The sequence below is a fragment of the Camelina sativa genome, chromosome 9, assembly GCF_030686135.1.
Source record: "Camelina sativa cultivar CO46 ecotype springtype chromosome 9, ASM3068613v1".
Classification (NCBI taxonomy): domain Eukaryota; kingdom Viridiplantae; phylum Streptophyta; class Magnoliopsida; order Brassicales; family Brassicaceae; genus Camelina; species Camelina sativa.
This window is the reverse complement of record NC_141888.1, coordinates 21,781,426-21,800,493: the sequence shown is the minus strand read 5'-3', so window position 1 is coordinate 21,800,493 and position 19,068 is coordinate 21,781,426. Positions and strand designations below refer to the sequence as shown.

The window sequence follows — 19,068 nt, the reverse complement described above, 5'->3', positions numbered from 1 at the left end:
AGTCTACTAGACCGACCTTCCTATAAGATAATCTCCAAGTGGAATTGTGCCATCGACCCACTCAAGAACACCAGCGCTAGGAGTAAAAGGAATAACCTGAGAATATGTATATACATATATATGCATTGTAAGGAGATTTCAACTTACTGAATGGATCAAATTTTCTCTAGAAAAGTAGATTGATACAGAGACATACCTTGTATGTGCGCACAGCTAATCTTCTCTTCCATGTGTCCCGGTTATTGTGTAGAAAGGTATTTACGAGGCCAAAAAACTGTTCCATAACCTGAAACAAATGGTAGACGCTTTGCATAACTAAACTATTGTATATGTAATCATGGCTAGGTCAGCATATTTTCAGTTTTCTGCCAGTACAACACACAGTAGCACACACGGTGTATCATATTACAGACATTGCCAGTAAAACTTCTGAAACTCTTACAGCATCTTGTCTGAGGTCATCATTGCCAGATTTCGCAAGTTGCTTATATTTTTGGCCATCAGATCCAAAGCATTCAACTACTTTTGGAGCATTTATACCATTCATCACTCTGCATATCATCCAAAAGACATGGTTTCAAATAAAGCACTCTTTAAACCTAGAAATGCAAAAAGTGAAAGGATTGACTGAGCAGGGACTTACGTAACAGAATCTGATAAACCTCTGAAAAATGGGAATGTCCCTTCATTGTATTGGCAACTACGATCAACAGGAATTGTAGCAGTCACTACAGGTACCTAAACTCAAACAAAAGCGAAATAAATACAAGTTTGACACATACCTCAGAAGCACATAGAAAAAGCGAACTTGAATATCTGAACCAGAAGGAAAATGTAAAAAAAAAAAAAAAAAAAAAAAAAAAAAAAAAAATCTTGGAGCTCATCTGACGAATTAACTCTTCCAAACTAAATAAACAACAAAACGACTATATCACCATAATTCGTTCAGGGAGTTGCAACAGACACAAAAAAATAAACATGGGAGCAGACAAATGAAATATTAGGATCAGAAGAAAACATAGGACAAAATTTGCTAAACAATTTTCAAAATATATAGTTGCCATTTAATTCTTCACTGAATAGGAGTGCCTATCAATATGACCCATCATTGTGTCCTACGAGCTAATAGTTATTGCCAAAGCTAGATAAGAATGCAAATGAATAAACTGAAAAATGGTACTTACAAGTTCCAATTGTTTAACACTACGAATTTCTCTTGGCAGTGTTACCCTTCTATTGGTATCCTGCAAAGGAAAGAGTTCCGCCAATGTTTCAAAAAACGTTCAGCAAACAGTATAACAAAACACTTCCTCTAAACTCAATGATCAGACCTCTCTCCTTGTTTCAAGCTCTGCAAGCTTGATGTAGATATCTACGAGCTGTTTCATCTGAAAAAATAATCAGGAATTGCCGTTAAGTAATTAGGCAAAATTGGCGATGATGAATAAGATTAGGTGAAAATAAGGTTTACTTGTATAATCATAGTCCCATGATTATGTGATACATCCTGCAAGAGATGCTCTGCTGCAAGCTTTTTATCCGTATCAACCACGAAAGAATTTCTACTACGTTGGTTATCTTTAATACGGTCACCGTTTGCCAATGCCAGTAGCTAGAACCAAAATCAAAAGAATTATACGAGACATATACATTCAGCATTTACAAACGTAACTTCGAAAAAGATAGACAAAGCCACTTGTAATGATGTAATTTCGATGGCATGCTACACAGCACAACAGACTTCAATGTTTTCATCTTTTTTCAACAGATGCGAGATGTCGTAGGACATTCAAGAATTTTAACTTCTCACAAACCAAATAGAAAAGAAGAAACATAAAGAGTACATAAGATGGATAACATGTTCTTCAGAACCTGAAAGATTGTATGGTATGGATGATCAATGGCCATTTTTCTGATAAGTGACACCAGAGCAGACTGCAATTAAGAAATCGTAGAGATTAACATCACTGTCTCAAGTTTTCTATGATAGCCAAGTAAAAATGCATTCTACCTGAAAGCTGTTAGATCCTGATTCATCTCTGGAACTGCCCAACCTTGAAGCAATTTGATAAACAAGTGGTACAAATTTGTAAGACTGAACCTGCAAGAATGTTTACGGAGATGAAGAAACTTTGGATAATTAAACAAGAAACTTAGATAGAAAATCAAAGTAGCAGATAAAATCTGATCCCATTAGTCAAGTACCTCTCTAATGGTGCTCAACATGTTATCAATAACATTTTTCTGGGAAGCAAGATTGAACCACATGGATACTAGTCGAAACACCTGTAAAAAGAAAAAATAGTTCCAACAGTGATGCTGTAATTTAATGCTATAATGGAATATACCACGGTTCAGCTAAATCTCTCAAATATGTTTCTAAAAAGGCCAGAGAAAACGTTCAATATCTTTCAGAGATAATGTGAGAAAAATAGGACATGAATCCCAAATAAGAAAGCGTATAAAGGTCACTCTACCATGAACCTGAATTATTTAGATTAACATACCACTCGAACATCATACTTGTCACCAATTTCTAGACAACGTTTATACCCCTCCAATGCAAGTTTCAGAAAGTTATCCCTGTCAACCTACACAATGAAAGAGAAAGGGAAGACCACGAATCAGTTAATATCATTTATCTAGCAAAAACCATGACTATGTTTCTACAGCAGACAGATTATCGGGCTGAATAAAGAACACCTGTAGTTTTTCTGCTTCTTCTTTATCCATTGTTAGTTGCTTCTGTAGATCTTGGATCTTCAGTGAATAATCAGATTGCTCCGCCTAGTACAGTTAAAAGCCCAAATATGAAATCACATGAAAGACATGCATAGACCGTCAGTTACATTGTGCTTTAATACGATATCTGTTTCGGGATAACATAAATGGAAGTCAACTACTACTTGCCTTCTTTGAACTCTTGAAGCGTTAATAAGCACCTCCAACTCCTTTGTCTGAAAAATTAAGCACACTAGTTAGTTGCCCCCCAGTTTCACCCAGGACAGAAGAAGAACTAACTTTGGAGTTGAAGCTGTTTAGAACTATTATTTATTACACCAAAGAAAAGGATTATTCAACTATTTGTGCTCATTTCGAAGGATAACAAAAATAGGCATAGCCTATAAAAAAAAAGTATTACAGAAGTAAAATGCTTATAAAGTAAATTTGAGCAACCAAAGTGGAGGGGACCTTGTGTTTTCGTAGTCGCAATGCAGCTTGCCATTCACTGGAGGAGAGTCTTTCCTCATAACTCTTAAATAGAGCATCTGCATAATGAGCCAGATGAAACCAAGTTTGGCTCTGTCTATCTACCAGCCTTTTGCAGATCTTGGAACTCTGTCCTTCAGCAAGCGAAACTGCAGGCCTCAGATACTTCTCTAAAATTGTTCTAGAACTATTTTCAAGAGAAAGAAAAAATAAAAGAACCGAGTTGAGATTCTATAGAAGTTTATAACGAGCATAAATGGAAACTGCTTTCAACGAAAATAAGAAGCAACAACTTATTTACTTGCTCGATCTGGTTTCTGCCAGCCACTTTCCAATCACGCGATATATATCTGAAGCTTCTTCTTTTAATTGATAATTATGTAAAATGTAGCTTGCAAGACTAATGGAAACTTCATGCCGGCCTTGGGCATGTAATAGCTTCGCCTCTTCAAGCTGAAAAGCAGAAAAAGTTACTGGAAAGCATCTCTCTAGTTGTGAGCCAGATATATTTCCATGTTCTAACTAAGACGCAAAGTAACTAATAGATGTCAAAAATAAGTAATGTATGCCATCGTTCGATATGTGTCCTAGGTCACAACTGTTTTTTGACAAAAGTAGGTGTCGGTAAATTAGGAGTGCTTAGAACTTTAGTGGTAACTTTGGTCTCACCTTCATTAAATGTGATAAGGAAAACACCTCCCCAAAAATATGTACAATTAAGGAAGAAAAAGGAGGCTATTCAAATTCCACAAAAAATGCAAGATTAATCATAAAAAGTACCTTTCCAAGCCAATCTGGAACGGGTTGTTGTCCATCACTTCTTGCACAAAGAAACTTGAACTCATGAAGAGACGCAGCTGCATGAGAATACCTTGTTCCCTGAAAGAAACAAGATAACGTGGTGTTGCTCCACTGCATTTTACTATACGTGAAACTGTATCTCTTTACATTAGAGATACCTTGCGAAGTAATGAAGCAGACTGCAAAAGATGTTGCATGGTACATTCCTCACATCCCAAGATTTGGAGGAGAACTCGCCTAAATGCGATAAATGGCTCCAACAAATTCATGTGCAACTGAGTTTGCGTAATAATAGAGCTCCAATCCTTATTCAGCCAAGACAACTGTATTTCATAATTAAACATTGGCCTCAGGCAACAAATTATTTCACTTAGCTTCTTGGTATTTGCGCATATACATCCCAAACTAATCTAATTGTAAGTAAAATAACATAAATTCTTCAAGCTTTAAATCATTCACTAGAAGCTAGTGAACAACCACTTGAAAAAGAAGTTACAAGGGAAAATACCTGATCCATTGTTGGAGTCACGGGGTCTGTGCATGCTATTTGTTTGACTGGATAGCCATGCACACTTTGATGTGAAGATGTCGTCCAGCGAAGATCCCAAACTAGTCCTAGATGATGAAGAATCTGGACATAATAAAACATTAAAAAATTAGGAAAAGTCAAAACCATTGTTTTCCAAAGAGACAACAGATCTTTAGAATCAGCACATTTATAGTAATTAGGCACCCAAAGGACAATTATGATGGAAAAAGTGTTGTACTTTAATGTCCGTTTAAAATTTCATACCTGAAGTTTCACTACTGTAGAGTATATAAATTCAGTGCTTTCTTCGCTTGCACGGGAAATGGACAACACAAGCTCCTAAAAAAGAGAAAAATCAAATATTATTACCACATCGAAGCTTAGAACTTTCCAATCCGATGGTGATAACTGAAATCATGTGTTACCTTCTTCGTATCCTTCAGTTTTCCATAAAACCCTTCGTAATCCCCTTCTTGCAATGCTCTCAAACAACTGAGAAATAACATATTAAAACATGGAGAAGGAAACACGCCTAATGGTCGGAGCTAGTGTCGCATGCGTAATATTGAGGACTTTTCAAAGCTAAATAGGACTTCATCATAACTGACCATTTATACTAGGACATGACCCACATAATAAAGCCAGAGACCAGCAATTTCTGGAGACTTCAACTACTCTATTCTAAAACTCCTCTGTAACATATCATTCTTTTTGAATAAAAGTAAGAAGACCAGCGGCAAATTCAATGTTGATAAGATGTCACATAAATTTGGTGCAGTCGAGAGGTACAAACAGGGAAATATATATAATGGCTAAGAATAGCATCATTGGCACATATGACTAAAGATGTGTTACCAGTGTAGATTTTCATGATAATTATTGTTCTTGACATGTTGCAGAGGTTGGCAGTGCGTTTTCGGATAAAGTAAAGAAAAATCCCATTTGCCAGCACGCCATGCAGCCTCATACTGCAAGCAAGAATTTGAGTTATCACCTAAGAACCACAACTTACATACAACAACTGAGTCTTGCTCGATTAGTTAATTGCAATGCTACTCCTTCAAGATGTCCGATTCATCATATCTTTTCTTTATCACATGAAATATTAATAGTATTAACCAACAGCCTTCTTTAGACATGACTTCCATTTATTGGAAAAAAGGAGAAAAGTTAACCAAATCAGGATGCATACCTGCAATTCGATGAACTCTGGATCATACTGAAAGCAACCTTCTCGGGAAGTCAAGCCCCGGCAATACAGATCCAGGACATGCATACAGCCTGTCTGCTGCAACGACCTTATGAGTCCTTTGAATGGTTGTCTCTGGACCTCCCCTTCACCAAAAACAGAATGCCGTGCACTAGTTGTTGGCTGAGATTGTTCCACCCTCTAGATTTTCAGAAAAGCTACCTGGCACGACTGTTTTCTGTGAACGTGCTTGCAAGTCATAATACTCGAGTGCCCTTGTCCAGTTTCCCTCATGCTCAAAATGTGATTATTTGAGCAGACAACTTTCAGATTACATCCATGTAACAGAAACAGAGAGTATTAGTCATATATATATGAAACAAGCAAAAGATTTTAAAAAATCGCTGTATGAATTTAGCAGCGGAATCGTGTCAGTTTTCTCACAGCATTCACAACAAAGGGGTTAATGTTATCCATAGAGAAAAGTACTGACTAGCCAACGATTTCCATTAGGCAAGAGTTCCAAATGTGTGTATGAGATATCCAATCTGTAGGACAGAATTTTAGTATCAGAAACAAACCTTATTTGAATGTATAACCCCATACAAGCTGTCAGGCTCGTTTATTCTTGTTATTGCAGACACAAGTATCTCAACATGATCCGGCAACTGTTAACCACAAAGAAAAGGAACTATTATAAATAAATACAAACAAAACCACTTTCCCCTTTTTTACATGGAGACCAGAATTTGCAATTTTGAAAATGCAGCCAATGAAAATTTCATATATGACAATAAGCAGAAAACACATTGCATATTAGTTATTTGGTTATAAAAATGGATAAGAGCTAGAGAACAATATTATCTAGTTCATTGATCCCCAATTGATAACACGCAGTTCTTATAAGTACCATATCATGATAAGAAAAATCAGGATCTCCGAGAGTTAGATTGCCAAATCTCTCCTCACACCAATACTCAACATACATGGAGGCGGTCAAGTATGCACCGCATACCTGGAAAAACGAGAAGAGTTATATACTGGAAATAGCTTTGACGTCTCGATCTTAAATTGGTTAATGATCTAAAAGGACAGTGATGACTCACTACTGCTGATCTGGCAACAACAAGATAATCAATGGAAAGCCAATAAACCTGATCAACAAAGGCACTCTTTATGATGAAGATATTAAAAGAAACAAGAGGAATAACTGATTAGCCAACTAGAGCCACATGTAATGATACAAAAACTCTTAAACAACAAATGTATTGAAACTTTAACACTAAATGGCTTCATCATAGAAGTAGCACACAACTGACAGGGACAAATACGTTTTGCATGGTTTTAATATCATATAAAGTTACTAAACATCAAAGTTAATTTTGAAAGTAATCAATTCTTCTTATGTGACATAAACACAAAAATTATAACAATGCATATCATAATCAACAAAACTAAAGGTGTGACGCTTATCACATGTTCCTGTAAAACAGTTGGAAATCTTAGCAGGAAGCTAAAAGCACTTTGGGCAGGAGATTTCTGGTAAACACCAGACACATAAAATATTTTATGGATCAGAAATGTTCATAGTCGTAACAATACATATGGTAATTGAAGCTAATAAACCTTTTCCCAATTTGTAGTTATGGACGCTGCCATTCCATAAGCATTCTGCAAGGGCATCTCAAAAGTTAGATTTGAAAACATATACCATAAGAATATTTTATACAAATAAAAATAAAAAATCAAATCAAATCAAATGATACAGATTTCACTATAAAGAGGATAGAAATAGCAGATTGTCCTTATACACTACCTATGATTAGCATAACTTTCCCTGTTATTGATATTGAAGCTTATTTCTTATGCAAGATAAAAATTATTGCAAACAGATCAGTGCTCAAAGCAATACCCCTAACCTTTTCTTTCTTAGTTTGTCCGAAAAAATCGATCTTTCGAGGACATAACACATCCGCAGTTCATTCAGGGTATTTAACATAATTTGCTTCGACTTTGTTAGCTTGTTTGAATCAATGAAGATATACTCTTTCACCTGCCAATGGGGATTACAAGCTTTAGCAAAAGTGACTACAAATTTTCTGTTTCTGCAACATACACAACTCTTAAGGAAAATCATGAAGCAGCCACCAGGTAGAACCTTACGGTATACAACTAGAATTAGCAAATGACAAGTATAATGCTCAGCTCATCAACAAAAACAAAGTTCTAAAATAGATTTAAATTCGGTTGTACAAAAAGTCGAGGAGTCAAGGTGGGAAACAGTAAAGTAAGCAATATGTACAATAGACAAAACCAAAAAAGGGAACGCAATGGAAGTGAATTTGACTTAACAAACAGAGATATCCAGAGAAGAAGCAATGCAAGCAATTTGAAAACTAAGCACTACTGGTAGGTCCAGAAAATACAAGATTTACCTGTGACGAAATTAATTTGTGTAAATTGATATCCGTCCCAATCCTTCCTGCAAGACTAACAATAACACTAGGGAATAGAAGCTCCGAGATTTCAGCTTTCAGCATTGCTATGTTCTGGCATAACCTGTCAAACAAAGCAGCAACAATGATTCACTCAGTGCAAGATTTTACTTCAATCCTTTAATGGTAACTCTGGTAAATAGGAACCAACGAGATACCTTATCGGGGCATCCTCACATAAAGCGATCATACAGTACACGAGCTGACAAATCCATCTATCAAAGTTTTTATTATCTGTGGACCACACTTCGGACTTCTCCAGAGAAAAGTTCTCAGCTAGGAGGCCAAAATGAACCATTCTTGAGTAATTTAACAAAAGAGGAATGAAACATGAATGAATTATGTTTAAACAGACAAATCCATGTCATGCGCAGAATGTAATAGCCAAAAGGAATTTAAGGCTAAGAAAAATATTAACTACCTTTGAACTGCTTTTCGCCATCCAATAAGATCTTTTCCACAATGTCAAGGTTCACGCTCCTGCCATGCACCTACCCAAAAAAACAAAAACATATCTGAACAGGCAGAGCAGTTTTCATCTTGGGATACCCTAACAAGATTGGGAAATCCACTATACATCATTCATTTTTTTAAGTAGTCACTGGATATATATATATATGATTTTTGAATCAATTTTCACAACTTTCTGAAAGAACCATATCTTATATACCCATCAGCAGAATATTGCTGAAAACAATGCCTGCCTATCAACCAATGAAAAGTAGCATAAGACCAGAAAGCTCACCTCAATGGAAGATCTCTCACATGAATCGAAAGATGATAATGCTTGCTGCCCCCTTTCGGTTGAAAGAATTCCCTAAAATAAGAAGAAAGGGACATCTATAATCTATATAGCTAATTTTTTAAAAAAAAAGTAAAGCAAAATTTGCAAACAATTAGCCTTTCAGAGAGGAGACAATGAAGCACAGCCCCTACAATGCATGGAAAGCTGAGAAGGGGATTACATATGTTTTTACCCAAATATAAATGCACATAAGACAGAAAAAATCATAACTTTCATGAGTGTGATTGTAGATTAGTAAATTATTAACAGATCAGACATTTGACGAGGAATAAAGATGAGAAACAATGTGTTAAACATGAAACAACAGAACAAACTTTAAAGTCAATTGCAGAACTGAGAAAAAAAAAATGCCAAATTAGATAATAGCAAACATTACGAAATTTAGAGGGTCTATCAAATTAGTACAGCTAAATCGAAAGATAAGCCCAACCAAACAATTGACAGAAAATAAAAAAGTAAGGCCAAATCTGTGTAGGTAAAAAAGTTAGAAAACTGACCCGAAGAGTTTGAGATGTTACATCAATAATCTTTACAGAGTCGTCTAAAAGATACTTCTTCAAAACTTTCAGCAGTGTGATAAGAGTTTCATCGGATATGCCGTTCTCAGTAAAAGATCTGAATTTTGATCCAGTATTCTGGCAAACAAATTGACGATCATGCATGGAGCCCAGCTCCCCAGGAAGACGGAAAACAACAGTGTGCGGGTTCCTAATACCAACCTTCAGTAAAAAAAATGGAAAATAAGACTATATCTTCAAATTCGCCTAGCAAAAGATAGTGACTTGAAAAGAGAATCACAAATACCCTGGAAAGAAAATCAGACACCAAAAGTCTCATATTATCTGCTTCATCAGAGGCGGATACACGGACAAGAGTCCAAACAGCATTTACAATTTCATCATCAGACTGCCAAAATGTTTCTGCAGTTTCTACATTTGTCTCTTCTTGAGAAACTCCAGAGGCTATGAGCTTGTTATGCAGTGCTTGGAGGCTGCATGTGAACGATAAGTTGATATAAAATTGCAGCAATGTGATAGGAGTAGAGGATCAAAGAGTAGTAGACTCTCAACCTTGTTGGTATTAAGGTAGAGCCATATCGACAAAACTGAATTCCTTTGAAATTAAAACAGACACAGAAATATAACCTTTCCCTACTTTCACCCATGAGTACAACCAAGGGGCCCACGGACAATGAAACAAATAGTGCATACATCTAAAAGACCCACCCACATAAGAAAATTTAAAATAACCAAAAACGAACCATACGTCATCTTAATTCTACAGTTAATATCCTAAGCACATCATGGCACATAGGGAAACCTTACTGCATATCTCAAGATGATTTAACTCAGGAAAGATATTATTGATACCTCTTGGAAAGGAATCTCGGTGGCAGATAACAAGATCTTCTAGCACACTGTTGGATAGTAGAACAGCAAAGAAACAAAAAGTTGGATATTGATAAAATTCTAACAAAAATGTAATCATTATAAACTGCAGAGTGCTTGACCTTCAATAGATGACTCCTCGGAGAATATGCTTCGCATATTTTGATGTGTGATTTACTAATGACTTGGAAAATTTTCATATCAGGGAATGCTTCCAAATCCTGAAATCAATAAACAAATCAGAAGAGGTGAGTTTCTCGATTATTCCAGGCACTGTTAGGACAAAAAGGAAGGCAACTTTATAGGTAGGACGCCTACCCTGATATCTTCATCAAGAGCCGAATCTGAATTAACAACTAGCTTGTGTAGCAACTTTACGAGCTGAGACGACTTAGAACCAGAAACCTTGGTATCTGCTTCAGCATCGATGCAACATGTAACCAGCTTCGAGACCAAAAACTAAAAAAACCCGCAGACCGAGAAATGTATTTTAAAAAGAGTAATTAAATCCCTTGGTATTTCAAAAGTGTACCCAAATAATAACACCAAGTAACACATACCTGGAGTTGGTCACCTAGTACACTAACAATTTCTTTGGCCGGATTGCTTTTGAACGAATCCAGCAAACAGGAGGCTATGCTACAACACTGGTCTTGTAATGAGGGATATCCAATAAATTGTCCAACGAGATTTAATATGTAACTGAAAGGGATAACAATCAAAGACCAACATAAGGTTTGAAAGCTCGAAAATAGAGATTCACTCTTCAGTGCCACTGAAATTTTAATTAACAGATGACAATCGAGTTTAGTAGCAGAACAATGTAGCAGTTCTATACATCATAGAATGTAGCCGTGGCTCCTTAAGTATCAACTAAAGATTTAAATTGGAAATTACTCTCACCAAAAGAAAAACTATACAAAGTTACTGATTATACTTATAAGTACAAACGAGTTCAAGACAATAGCAGAACCGAATCAAGCACAAACTACACCTTTTAACATCTACAACAACTTAGTTTCTACGCAAGAAAAGAACCCAAATGGTCAAGCTCATAGCTACCAATTCAACATATAGTTTCTACTCAAGAAAAGTCTTTTTGTGTTGAAGAATTTGAGTACTAACGATCAAACAAGATCAAATAGATAAATCGAGAATTCTGCTCACTTTATGGAACTTGGAACTGAAGCTCTATGACCAAGAAGAATTGTAAGCTCCTCAAGTGCGGCCAAATGATGACGCGTATGCCGATGATGGCATGCAGCTGACATTCTATAGTGCATTTCTTTTATGAACTGCGAAACAACAACAAAATTATTTTGACTGAAGTATCAAATTGATAAGAACAGTTTGATCTTGTTAAAAAGCATCGGCAAATTAAAATTTCACCATGAACACTCTATCCGGGCGAAAAATGTTTATCCTGTCAGTTATGGCCGCATTCTTAGGATAATCAGCACTGCATAAACCAAGTAAGACCTTATAAAAGGAAAACCTAAAACAACAAGTCTACATGGAGTGAGCAAGAAATTTACATTTCCATAAAACCATCCACAACTGTTTGAACTGCAAGTGAAATCGTGTCACGAGAAAAAGCAGGAACTGAAGGTTCTGGTGAAGAGGAAGTGCATGATAAAATAAAACTAACAATAGACACCTGAAAACAGAACAGGGTGTTCATTAGGGATTAAAATACGTTATAAATGAAAAGAATTATCTATTCTACTTTTGAAACCAAGGATCTCTCACAAAATGAAATTAAAGCATCCAAACTATTAATCTTGCAGTTGCCTATGCTTTGATCTTGGATCGGGATTCGGGAAGGCTTGATATATTGTGACTAGCTGATCAGACCTTAATAACGGTAGCATGGGAATTTTCCACCACAAACACCAAAGACAGATCTGGAATCACGAGTCAAAGGTTATAGATGCCATACCATATTCTGCTTAATTAGCTTGTCCCTCTCATTCTCGCTGATCTCACCAACATACAATATTGAATTCTGAAGCATCATTGCACCTTTATCACATTCTGACGTTTTACTACAGTGCAATCCCATACATATTGCAAATATTGGCACAAAATTTTCCTTGACTAACACAGCCACCGGTTGGCCAGCAATCTACAAATTGTAGACACTGTCAGTAAAATATAGATTGGGAAAGTTTAAATGCCACCGTAGAATGAAGATCATACAAAAACAGAAGACAAAGCAACCAAAAGTTTATACATATTACAAATTTCACTAAAAGTCCTTTAAGCATCTCCATAAACTGAAATTGGAGTTGTATAACGTTCAGTTATGTCCATAAAAGATGTAAGGAAGCACCCTTACCTTAGATACCCAATCAAGGTTAGTATGATCTTCATGCATCAGAAGAGCTGGAAGTAGCCAGTGGGAACAAAAGTGGATGAAATATTTTGGTTCAGTGTTTGGAATGAACAGCTGACTTGTCTGCAAAAAAGCAACCACCAGATGATACGAAATGCTAAAATGTACTCATTCTACTCTTCAAACTGCCGCAATTGTAGGACATATTGCTAGATATCTAAAATCTCATGTCGATATTTCATTCATCCACTAGTAATTTACTTTGATTTTGTAGTCAAACTAGGCGCTATCTCCAATATTGTAGACCCATGTGCAATAGAAACGAACGAAATTGAATCTACTTTACTGTACCGCAAGTTTGAAATATAAATGCTATTTTGGTTTATAAAAATATAGCAGAACTGAAAGTCCAACAAAAAAAGTTAACATAAATAGTGAAAAGGTAATATACTACAGAAAATAAATAATTTATGAAACAGAGAATATCAACTTGTGGCATACCTCAACAAGACCAGCTAAACTGACACCACATGCAATCCAGAAAAAGAGGATCGGGCCCAAGAGTTCCTCCAGGTACTGCATATAAACCATATTACAAAGAGATGTAGATGATGTCAGCATGCAACATTTACAACGTTCAGAGGTGATTAATGTCAGATAACTCTGCTGCAAAAAAAATAGAAGAAGAACATTTATCATGCAGGTGTGGAAGAGATAAAGAAATGAGAATTAATAACAACACCTTGAACCTAGATGGGTAATGGAGTTGTGCTGATAGGTTGTCAAGTGCAGCAATGATTAATTCCCTAGAAGGAAAATGGCCAGATAAGTAGAAGAAGGTTTCAAGTATAAATAAAATACAGTATCAGTTACAAGAAAGAAATACCTCTGACAAGGTTCTATAGCTGAAACAGCGCATATCATAAAAACAGCCTACGTTTAACCCATTATAGAATACGATGTTAATACACAGCTAACTGATTGTATGCTCAAAATAATTCTAAAATGAAAAGAAAAAAAAAGCATTACTTGCAACTCTATGTTCTCACTGTGATAAGCAAGGTGCATAAGAGTAATGATGACAGTCTCCATTTTCGGGCGAGGCTGGGGACCAGCAGCCAAAACATCCCTTGCAGTGACTAGTTTTTCCTTTGAGGAGGTTACCAGTATAATTCCGAAGCTGGAGCTGGAAAAGGAAATGGGAAAAATATTAACATCTAATGAGATACTTTAAACTGACATCGATATCTGAAAACAGTGATAAAAATAAACTATTAACAACTAATTAGAAGCTACAGTCGAACATTAAAAAACGGATACCGAGACCATGAAGCAAGTTAATATTTCAAAGTATAAGCGCTGTGAAGCATCAGACCTTACAGAATGCTGTTGTTCAGAACAATGTATCAGAGAACTTTGAGAAGATTTTCAAGAAAGATAACTAAATTTACTTGTTTCTGCCCACAACAAAGACAGAAATCAGCCTGTTTTTCATTTTTTTCTCTTTATGTTATGCAACAAGAATCTGTAGAAACGAGTATCTAACAGTTTGTCTTACAAGGAAAACACCCTACTAATAAAAAGCCATAGGATAATAATAAGGTTAAATAAACAAACACCAAACTTACCAAATATCTTGGAACAGTGCCTCATGGCCATCCCACGTCTGGAATAAAATGCCAATTTGTCTTGCCAGGACAAACCTCACTCGATAATCAGAGTCTTTTAGCATTAATAGAAGTCGCTCAATCATTGTCTGTGTCAAAAAAGAACTCAATTAACTGTAGAACTAAATAAAATCACTAATTCCACAAGGAACCAAGTAGAACATTTGCAAAAATAGAAACGATTAGCATTAATGGTAAAACAGGGTAACTGCCCATTTACTCATATTTAATCCTAAGATAAAAAAAACATGATTATAGTACACACACTGTAAGGTTTCTTCTTTACTTGAACATTATCGCTACAAGTAATGAGTGAAAGGAAGATTTTAAACTTCTATCTGCAAACAATAGGAATGTCTTATCTGAAGGGAATGTTATTTTTCAACTTCAATGGTATTCGACATGAAAACTAAGTTATGAAACGTTAAGGTAGAAACATTATCGCTTCATGAAAACAGCTCAAAGAGAAGCAGGAGGGGTGATTATCAATATTGCAGTCATCTCTTTAAGTCTGAAGAAAGAGTAATTAATATGAAAGTAAGCACCTGACCAGTCTGAGGATTAAGCAAAACAAGATCACATATACAGTTGATCAGCTTGACACGCCCAAACCATCCCAAGAGACCAAATTCAGAAACTTTATTCACCATTGCGCCAAGTTGGGCAAAGACCTGCACGTTACTTTAGCAATGAATAGAGCAGATCATGGAAGAAAATCGAATAATCAACTTAAAGAGGGAAAATAGTACCTGAGAACTTTCTCCATCTTTTGAAGACAAATCACAGTTTTTTCTGAGTCCAGAAGAATCCATCCCCGAGGATGATAAAGTGCGAAGTAAAACATGCAGAGCAGTGACTATGTTAAGACAGTTACGCTTGATCTTTACTTGTGTGCTAAGCATGCCATCCAAGAAATTAACCTTTAAGTAAAATAATGAAACAAAACTCTATAAATAAAAAGAAAGGTTGGTCGAGATGTAGATATAAAACCCTCTATTCCTTTCTCTAAATATTTCACAGCAAATTTTCAACAATTTGAATTCTATACCAATTCATTAACATTCGGCATAGACGTCAAGCATGAAAGCTGGCATAGATGATACAGTATATTTTCCAGCACCTACACATGTAAGCAGTTTGTGGCTGTAAGCTCACTAAAAAAAAATTGAGATACTGATATGGGGAAGAAAAAATGCTGAAATACCTTAGGATCACATTCCTTCTCCAAGAGATTATATAGAACTTCCCATGTCGGAAACTGAAGTACTGGAGAAAAACATGAGATAAGTGATATCATGCCCAACTTCCAGTTCCCCGTGGAAACAGACAGCCCGGGTACAGCTTTCCCACCGGCAGTTATAATATCCATATCTTTAGTGTCTTCAGCTAGATCTAATTCCATATCCACTATCCTGCCAACTTCTGGGGAATCAAGTGGTAACGACTTTGTAGGTATAGTGTTGGATTCTGTATTCCATGCGTGCTCAGTGTATTCTCCATAGACTTTAGCAAAAGCCCGCAAAAGGCTCTCTAAGGAGTGAATTACAGCATCATAACTAGCGCCAAGAAGATTATGGTCTCTTCTGTTGCTGAAGACGGGAGACTTAGTAAGGGACCTCAACGAAACTATTATAGAAGCTTTCTCATTAAAATCTGAGCCAAACCCCAAGGGACCGAGACTTTGAAGATCATTAAGGCTCTTTAATATTGTTTCAACAGCATGATCCAGGCCTTCTAACAAATACTGGCATGCTTTTAAAAAGAACGAACTGCTTCCATTACTCTTCCTGAGAAATGAGAGCAAATTCGAAGAGATACAATTTAAGCTAGTACATCCAGGGTGCAGAAAAAATCACAACCACAATCACTTTTGTGTCTTAGACACCTAATCTGAAGAGTGAAGTTTTTTTTCCAAAATTACACAAACTTGCCTCTGACAGCTACATGATGACACTACAAACAGAACAAAGACGCATCTACAAGTGGTGCTTACCATCTATCAAGAAAACTATGAAACTCTTCATATAAACTATATTATATATACACATATTAAAGGAGTGAACATTTTCAATAGAGAAAATTTGATATGTAAAGAAAAATATCAGTTTTCACAAGTTTTAAGAACACACCAAGAACAGGATGAGTTGCCAAACCTTGTGATATAAGAACCATGCATAAAATGGCACAACAGAGCACATCCCATAAAGATGTCAGACAGTGGTCCTTTCGCATTGCCCTCCGGGATAATGCTAAGAAAATAGATATCCATGTCATGAAGCAATGGATCTCTTAATACCAGAGGTAGTTGTACAACGTCAGAAACTTGGCAGCTAGAGATCTGAAGATACAAAGAAATAAAACAACTGTCGCGGAAATGAGTCAGGAAAAGGCGAAAAAGAGAGTAAGGATTCTTCACCTTGCTAGAATTTGAGCAAACTCTTGCTAGAGCCTCCACGGAGCATTCAAAGAGTCCAAATCTTCTTTCTAGCTCAACATCATCTATCTGCAAAAGAAACAAAAACAGTGCCTTTCAATATTAGTCTTGACACTTGATACTTTTCTGAGATTAATTTATTCAATCCTCTAATAACAACCATAACAGGCACCTTCGCCACATCATTCACCTGTTCGTAGACATCCCATTCAGATGGTGTTGGAAGATGTTCCTTAGGTACTGGAAGTGAAGTATTGAAACCAGCACATAAGGAAAAAGCAGCTGCTGGTAGAAGCTGAACCATTCTCTCATTTAGTGTCAAACGACCCTATACATGTTATAAGCCATAAGCAGGATTTCCAATATGACTGTGTGGTACACATCATTCGCGACTTATAAATCTACAAATCTTACTACTCTCAGTAAGAACCTGATGAGATTTTGAACTCTCTCTTACGATTTCAGTTTCACATATTAGGTGGAAATAGAATGCGGCAGCTCTTTAAAACTAGTGGGCAGAATATAACATAAAAGGGTGAAATTTCACTGCCTTTCCCAATAATTAAGAGCTTAACTACGACGATTAAAACTGTGCCAAGATCAATCTACGTTATGATGCAAAAACAACTCAGGCTATTGGTTTTGTTTGGTCATATCCTAGACAACACCTCGTCCACGGACAGTAAGAGGTGTCACATATAGTCAGACATCTGTGACACAAATTCTTGTGTTCTTCTGAAAAAAAAATGAAAAAAACTACCTTCCAGCTTAGGGGGGCACAAACTGCTCTAAGAAGATTGCGTCGAAGATGTAAATCATCTTGCAAGTTTCCCTGCACAGTTATAGAACAAGACCATCTTAATGTAACAACTTTTCAAGACTTGTAAGTTTGGTAATATGTCAACCCAGAATGTAGATACCAAAACCATACAATTACTGTCAGAACCTGTTTACCTGGCAACCCATACGTGAAAAGTAACATGCAATGAAGTACAAGGCCGGCCTGAGTAAAAATAATAATTCTTTAGACAACAGTAGAGCCATTCAGCATGTATTAATAAAAGCCAACCAATAGTCAAGCACAAATAATCTCGTAGCATTAAACATTTATAAAGAATAAGATGCATAAACTTATTTTGATGCTTTTCTTCAGGAATTGACGATCTAGCCTATTTGCACTCACGAAATAGCTGAACAACATGCTTATAAAGTTTTGAGGATGAAAGGCTTACTCAGAAGGTATGTGCCTGAATAACTGATGATCCCACACTTCTTGAGGCAGAATCCCAACGTTTATGTGCTGCTGATTGAAGAGACAAGAACATTATGAGGATACAAGTCTTTAGAAAATTTTATAAAATTCATTTACAAACTCACACTTGAAATAATTGATCCAAGGAGCACCAAGACGGCATCAACCTGCATTAAAATAGCACCAATTATGCGTAAGAACATTTGCGATAACTAATCAGCTAAACACAGCGAGTAATCGGAAACTGTATAACTAATCAACTTCTGACCAATTTCCGAAACTATTACAGAGTTGAATTAAGAAACGGGAAATGGCTAAAAAGGAAACCACTAACATTTGATCTAACACAAATCCCTGAAGAAAGCTTTTTTCATCGTTCGAAGAAATGTTAAAACTCTAAGTAGAAGTTGTTGTCAGGGTACCTATATACAAGTTCAAGTTTCATTGCTGGAAACTTATTTGCTATCAAGTGTTCAGGGTGTTTTTTATCTGTTCTCTAGTTTCATCTAGAAGAATACTGTGCGAAACAGAAAAGGATATAAGTAGATAAGTGCAACGTACAATTACACTTGTGCTACTGAATGTTGCTAGCCCATGGATTAAAGAACTCCAGATCAATTGCCAACCACGATCTAGCTGCAAATAATGTGGTTTAGAAACACTAAAACCTAAATACAAAGCAAATTAGATTCATAACAAGATATATTATATGAAATCAGGAATTCCAATACAAAGCTGTAATGTATAGGGCCTAAAATCCATTTCAGATATAACTAAAAGTAATAAAGATTTCTAGAACTCATATAAAAAAATGTAGGATTCCAAAACATCATAACGATTTTTATCAAAAATGGTCACATTATTTATGTAACATCAGTTGGTTCTTAAATGAACATAAAAAGCAAAACCCTATCTGTTGATAGTCTATTAATGGGCAGCTCATTCTACACCAAAACTGGTTGC

General features: G+C 36.0%; 1 pseudogene across 1 annotated transcript in view; it reads right to left on the bottom strand.

Annotated features, from left to right (window-relative positions):
* The window catches only part of LOC147938470 (serine/threonine-protein kinase ATM-like), a 99,101-nt pseudogene that overhangs the window by 2,083 nt on the left and 77,950 nt on the right, over positions 1–19,068 (bottom strand). The window contains exons 2-61 of the transcript XR_015566251.1: positions 18,667–18,741; positions 18,231–18,272; positions 18,086–18,156; positions 17,808–17,856; positions 17,614–17,685; positions 17,026–17,181; positions 16,836–16,922; positions 16,573–16,757; positions 15,624–16,206; positions 15,468–15,539; positions 15,169–15,339; positions 14,965–15,090; positions 14,381–14,508; positions 13,782–13,938; positions 13,639–13,685; positions 13,495–13,558; positions 13,254–13,328; positions 12,756–12,875; positions 12,357–12,542; positions 11,953–12,074; positions 11,807–11,876; positions 11,585–11,712; positions 10,978–11,119; positions 10,736–10,876; positions 10,540–10,638; positions 10,400–10,446; positions 9,834–10,020; positions 9,527–9,748; positions 8,970–9,041; positions 8,646–8,715; positions 8,383–8,500; positions 8,165–8,288; positions 7,649–7,782; positions 7,546–7,566; positions 7,356–7,482; positions 6,836–6,883; positions 6,640–6,744; positions 6,311–6,397; positions 5,733–6,052; positions 5,396–5,508; positions 4,966–5,032; positions 4,805–4,879; positions 4,520–4,642; positions 4,170–4,334; positions 3,991–4,089; positions 3,512–3,663; positions 3,193–3,397; positions 2,911–2,957; positions 2,704–2,787; positions 2,508–2,591; positions 2,206–2,286; positions 2,012–2,101; positions 1,873–1,935; positions 1,472–1,612; positions 1,332–1,388; positions 1,185–1,244; positions 644–738; positions 443–551; positions 197–286; positions 17–96 (exon numbers count right to left, since the gene is read on the bottom strand). The product of XR_015566251.1 is annotated as a serine/threonine-protein kinase ATM-like (transcript). The remainder of the gene's footprint in view (positions 1–16; positions 97–196; positions 287–442; positions 552–643; positions 739–1,184; positions 1,245–1,331; positions 1,389–1,471; positions 1,613–1,872; positions 1,936–2,011; positions 2,102–2,205; positions 2,287–2,507; positions 2,592–2,703; positions 2,788–2,910; positions 2,958–3,192; positions 3,398–3,511; positions 3,664–3,990; positions 4,090–4,169; positions 4,335–4,519; positions 4,643–4,804; positions 4,880–4,965; positions 5,033–5,395; positions 5,509–5,732; positions 6,053–6,310; positions 6,398–6,639; positions 6,745–6,835; positions 6,884–7,355; positions 7,483–7,545; positions 7,567–7,648; positions 7,783–8,164; positions 8,289–8,382; positions 8,501–8,645; positions 8,716–8,969; positions 9,042–9,526; positions 9,749–9,833; positions 10,021–10,399; positions 10,447–10,539; positions 10,639–10,735; positions 10,877–10,977; positions 11,120–11,584; positions 11,713–11,806; positions 11,877–11,952; positions 12,075–12,356; positions 12,543–12,755; positions 12,876–13,253; positions 13,329–13,494; positions 13,559–13,638; positions 13,686–13,781; positions 13,939–14,380; positions 14,509–14,964; positions 15,091–15,168; positions 15,340–15,467; positions 15,540–15,623; positions 16,207–16,572; positions 16,758–16,835; positions 16,923–17,025; positions 17,182–17,613; positions 17,686–17,807; positions 17,857–18,085; positions 18,157–18,230; positions 18,273–18,666; positions 18,742–19,068) is intronic.